The sequence below is a fragment of the Neodiprion lecontei genome, chromosome 7 (assembly GCF_021901455.1).
Source record: "Neodiprion lecontei isolate iyNeoLeco1 chromosome 7, iyNeoLeco1.1, whole genome shotgun sequence".
Lineage (NCBI taxonomy): Eukaryota > Metazoa > Arthropoda > Insecta > Hymenoptera > Diprionidae > Neodiprion > Neodiprion lecontei.
Window position 1 is genome coordinate 9,224,314 of NC_060266.1, and position 6,000 is coordinate 9,230,313.

The 6,000-nt window shown below is 36.7% G+C and overlaps 1 protein-coding gene across 1 annotated transcript in view; it reads right to left on the minus strand.

Moving 5' to 3' along the window:
• Positions 1 to 3,178, minus strand: part of LOC107227614 (dynein axonemal heavy chain 2) — a 732,784-nt gene extending 729,606 nt beyond the window's left edge. The window contains exon 1 of the mRNA XM_046746102.1: positions 3,103 to 3,178. The gene's annotated coding sequence lies outside the window, so the exon portion shown is untranslated. The remainder of the gene's footprint in view (positions 1 to 3,102) is intronic.
• Positions 3,179 to 6,000: the final 2,822 nt, after the last annotated feature.

Sequence of the window (6,000 nt, forward strand, 5' to 3'; positions counted from 1 at the left end):
GTGGCGATACAGACCGTATCGCAAGAGAACGTTACAGAGAGTGATGATTTTACAGAGCGAGAGAACACATAGATTACACACATACATGATTTCGAGACAGTAGACAATACATGAGATACAGCTGATGGGTTTTGAGTCGCGACACGGGCAAGCGGCGAGATTTGACGCAGAGACGGCAAGTAAATATTGCACGCGAGTGTGCGTACATGTGCGAGGACGATTTTGAGTGTCGCGAGACAGACATTTAACTATTCGATACTTTGCCGAAACACTATTACTTGTCGGTTCAATAAAATGTGTTCAAAAAAGAAAAAAAAAAAAAAAACAATCCTCCATCGTTTGGACCTCGTAATGTATTGATTATTTATTAGAAAACTAAGATAGTCATGTGTATATACGTATAGGTGCGCCAATTGGATCAGCAGTATTGCTATTTCACGTTCTGATCATGGCGGTCATACGTCAGAGCACAGATATCAACTATAAATGCTATGGATCTCAACAGATATAAACGTGGTTACTGACAATTTGTTCATTGGTTACTATATACGTTACAGCAGTATTATTGCTGTATCCTAACAAAAAGTAATGAAACAGAGACAAAAACATCTGAAATGTAAAAAAATCCACCAAGTTACCAAAGCTACATCACATTAAAAATACAAGAACAATTTAGATATCCCCAGTTTCTGTTGTGAAATTCGGAAAAATTTTCAAGCCTTAGGATCTCAGCAAATTGGTAGGTATATGTCGTAAAGTAGGACATCGTTGTTTCCTCTAGAGGTATCGAAACATTATTCCAAGAGCTACGTACTTGGCGGACACATTTAAAATAAAAACCTTTACGAATGCTATAGCAACAGAGTGATTATGTCGGATTATAAATGTGGAATAATGGCCGAGAAATATAAATTTTACACGTTGTTACAGTGCGGGATAGGATTTATTCAATTATATGAAACAAAAACTCGATGCTGTATAAAAACAGTGTGTTTGAGTACTTGATGTGGCACAAGCAACAATTGAATGCTGGAATTTGAACAATTCGCCTATCCGATGTCTTGTCCTTGTTTTTATCTGCTATAAAATATTTTGATTTTCACTTACTTTGTCTATGTCCACTTATAATATGCGTTTTTCGAATATCGTTGCGCGCGAGTGTACGTATGTGGTGCCGTGCAGGCGCCTGGGGCTACAATCATAAGCAATTGACGCAACAAAAAAAAGTAATGAAATGCATCTATCCAATTCGAAATTGACAATGCGATAATCTGTTCGATGCTAACTAATCGACTGACTCAGCCCCATTAAGTTCTAAATTCTATAAGATATGAATCTAAGCTGTAGATGGCAGAAAAAATAATTTGAAATTGAATACGTTAATAATATTGAAGAAGCTGTTATAAACCAGTCATTTTGATGCAAAATTCATTCGGTTCGAAGAAAATACAGTATTTATTCGATGATAAATATTGATCTTAGCAACAGCATTAATTGTTACATGGGATCACAACACAAACAAGTATAATCATTCAAATAAAAAAAGAAACAAAGTCAATGCGCTCGCCACGTACGTAGCTCTTGGAATGATGTTTTGATATTACTAGATGAAACAACGAGTTCTGACTTCACTATGCATTATATACGTGCTGAAATTTTTTCTAATTTCACGACAGAAACTGGCAATATCTAAATTATTTTTATATTTTTATTCTGATGTCGTTTTGGTAACGTGGCGGTTTTTTTACATTTCAGATGTTTTTGCCTGGATGTACTTTATCTTTCACCAGAATAATTCGTATTTAACCATTTATTTTGAACGATTACCCATCGCATATTATTGATATAATCGATCATTTGAACAACTCTCACAGCCTGTATAGGACTACAGCAATATGAACCCACATACCAGCTCATCAAAAGCTAGGTCTAAGTTTTTTATTTTAATTTATTATTATGAGAAGGGAAACGCTTTGATTATTTATAATCATACACACCCACCGCTCCTTCACGTTTCACCCCCATGTTACAGTAGAGTACTACGTACATTGCGTTTACGATGAGGCTTTATCCGAATTTTACAGTAAATGCGGTGCTGATTGTGTAGATTGGATCACAAGGCAGCATAAAAATGTATGACTGCAAGTAGAGTACAAATCGAAAATATAATTCTGATGGAGTTTCTGAGCCAAGTGCAACGTGATCGTCACATGAGCGCAAAAATTGTTATATTTCTAATAAGCCGTTTACACCTGAGGAAAAGGAGTGCCACGATCACTGTCCGTTCACGGGTAAATATCGCGGTCGTGCTCACAATCGGTATAATTTGAATTTCGGAGAGACGCATACGATTTAAGAATTTAAGAATCGTATGCGTCTCTGAACAGTAACCGGACAAATTACAGAGAACTATAAGTAGTTCTCTGTAATTTGTCCGGTTACTGTTCACACTGTCTGAATGAATCTCTAGCTTCAGCTTTTCCCGGTGATATTACACTGCTACCCATAAATAAATAGAAATACCTATGGCGAGATAATACGCCATACGATGCTGGGTGAGAGAGAGACTAGAGTATGGGTGGTTCAAGGGTAGTAAGTCCGAACCTAAGATTGAGAGGAGAATCTCTATTTGGAAGTACACTACTAGTCACCCCATAATAACGGTACCTCTAATTTGGATACGACCCGACGGAACACTGCACGACCGGCAGAAACATTTCATACTTGTATCCGGTTCCTGACAGTTCGTAGATGCTTGCAACTCTCCTCATATGCGAAACTTTTTCCCTGGATATATATACTGATGGGCTGACAAAAACATGGAGATGGCATCACTGAGAATGGTTTTTATGGTTCTTGAGGTTGTTGAACTTAACGGTTCCTTGTGTTTACCAAATGTAGACTTAATAACTAATATCCAGGTGTAGCCTCTCTTAACTAAATGACCCCGTTTACTTTCTCGAAATGATTATCATCTTTATAAATAGGAAAAAGGGTACAAGGTCACTTCTCAGTTTCACACATAATATACAGACGCTACAAGGCGTAGTCACCGATTCTTGTCAACCCTGAAGTCAATAGATGTGATAAATATAATCTTACCTAGAGTTCGATATTGTTCTTGAATTTTTGGAAACTCTGTTTCCACTTTCGACACCTCGGAGACAAGTCGGACATACAATGCTAGAGACGCCTGCATAGTAACAAGGTCTTTCGGCTCTTGCATGATTCTGGAAACAGATATCAATTAATGGGTCCATATGTGAGTATAAGCTTCGCTTTATTCAATTACGTTTGGGAATGAGGGTGTTAATTCCTTTTGAAACCCCTAGATGCACTATTTACACTTCTTGTATTATCAAAATGACGAATCAAAGGTAAGTACTGACTTCATTAGGCGAATGTCTTTAAACCGATCCACAAGTAGACAAATAAAGATGATTGTGTATTTGCACTATTTTTCAATCCTCACAGTACTATAACAACTGTATTTGTGAGGTTGAAGAGATTTATTTGTGCATATGATCCCGCTTTGAATAAGCTATTGCTGTCTGAAATGAAGACTGTAGAGTTGTATTGATTAAATTTCCAGCTGCCAAGAGATCTCGTCAAAGCCTTGAGTGAAAAATTTCATAGTATTACTATCAAGTACCTCTCTTGATACTGTGAAAGGCTATAAAGCTGGGTAAGCATGCGAAAAGTACCCTTATTCGAAATGAATTCTGCAATTGACGTTTTATCGTTAGAGATACTTGCAGTATATTTGCTATCACATCGTCTGTATGTTCATAGTGGTTCCGAATTGCGAAGCGAAACAGACTGAGGTACCTTGTATGGGACCAGAAAATAGCCGCATTTAGCCTCTCATTCTTCTTTCTGCACGTAGCTAACTATACATTGTGACTGTTGAGTACTTTCACACTGTTGCCACCCAAGTGGGCGAGGCTTTGGCATTCATGGGAGAAATAATATACCGAAGTTAGAGATATTTGCGAGTCATTAGTGTAGGATTCCATGAGAACTTGGAAAAGGAAGTAGCTGTTGGCGCTTAACAATACACAAGTTAAAAGTTAATTTATATGAAAAATTTACATGAATAGGATTATAGAAAGATTATAAACGAATTCGGGGAGTGTGCAATGTCGTTAGTGACAATCACACGGTTAACCTTAGGCCAGACATTGATATTTTAAGTAGCCTTCATTATAAATTGCTTTCCAAAGAATCGAAGTTTCCATTTTTCATGGCGTAGGATCTAACTTCTTAACTTCTCAACATGTTAGACTGCTAGCGTCACGACAGCGGACACCATGTTTTCCTCATACTTGGGTTTAGTTTTGTCAGTTGGGTTGTCGATCTCACTCATATCGATTGCGGATCTTTCTCTTCCCGACGTCTTCTTTTCTTATTGGCCAACGTTTGACTCTTCTTTAGCTGTTTTTTGATTAATAAGAAGCCAAAAATACCTCAATATGGCTCTTAAAGAACTGCATAAATGATCAAAACGACCCCGCTTCTCTCTGAGGAATTCGTAGTAGTCTTAAGAATACTTTTTCGAATTATGTGTCCGTGAGTTGCCAACCTAACCTTTTTATTTATAGATCCGACCGTAGCCTGTCATTTAGATTTTAATTAATTGTGTATATAAACTAAGTGCCAATTTGTGTATTCGTTATCTTTTTCTTATTTCTCCGGATTCTACCTTTATTGATGCATAATTGAACGTGAATAAGAATATCACGTAACATACCTTTACGTTTCATGGACTTTCTGACGATTAATGATAATTGGAGCAGCATATTCAATTTTCACCATTTATGTTAGTTGATTGTTCTAGATTGTATGAATAATTAAGGCTTATGTCTTGTTTAATAAATTGTGTTTTTTTTTTTTGAAAAGCCCCCCCCCCCCCCCTCCCCCATTCCTTTTTTCCGCTCCCTAAATGGCCAGAAAGTAAAATGTTTAACTAGTTGTTTTTTGACCCTGAACATCGAGACCGCATATTTTTCCATATCGATGTAAGGTCGAGATTTTCGATCGACCCAGATGTTAAACTTGAGAAGAACATATTATGTGACAAAGTTTTATGGTTAAAAACTTTGAAATTAACGTTGAATGAGGGAAGTTCTCTCAGACTGATCACACATTTCAGTTTACTATTTTGACTCTGTATGCGGAAAAAAATTATCTTGAAGTCATGCTCGTGAAAAAGTGAAAAGTATCAGTTTTAGATTTGTTCAATAATGACGCATGTTCGGAAAAAATACGAAAAAATTACAGAGGATCACCCGAAACCAAATGTTTATACTGTTGCAAAAAAAAGGTTGTCACTCTTTGAAATCCACCGGAAATCAGCAATCTAATTGTTTGAAAATTTTTTACAGCAAGAGTTTATCACCGAAGAATCTCGAGAAAAAACGTTCGTATGTGCTCAAATGTCTGCTGGATTTGTAATATTTCCCACAATTTTCAAAGTGAAAATAGCGGAGTTATCGTAGAAACACTGTAAATCCCGTTTTTTTGTAACAATTCTGAGAAAAATGGTTGCACGCCTAACATTAACATTTGTCAGTTATTTACCAACAGAACACTTACAGTTGGTCACTTGCCGAATCCATTTGGAGTGGGGACACTTTTGCCATGCTTATCCAGATATAGCCTTTGTGTGAAAATAATTTTTTTTTGTACTACCTCATATTTCCAAGTAATTGCACTGTCTTAATCGAAATAGAATGCCCTGTACATGTGCCGATCATATAAATACATGTGAATATGATTGAGTCAAATCCAAGACTTTTGATAAATGTAGTTTGATGTAGAATGGAATATGCAATTCGAAGGAATCACAATTTCTAGATGCTCTGACGAGGCGGTTTATAAACTATGTAATGCTTATTTGGGCAACCCCCACCCCCATCCCCTCATCCTTACGTAGTTTATGGGCGGCCTCTCAAGAGTCAATAATTTGTAAAATTTTTATTTTTCTAAACATTGTCATGT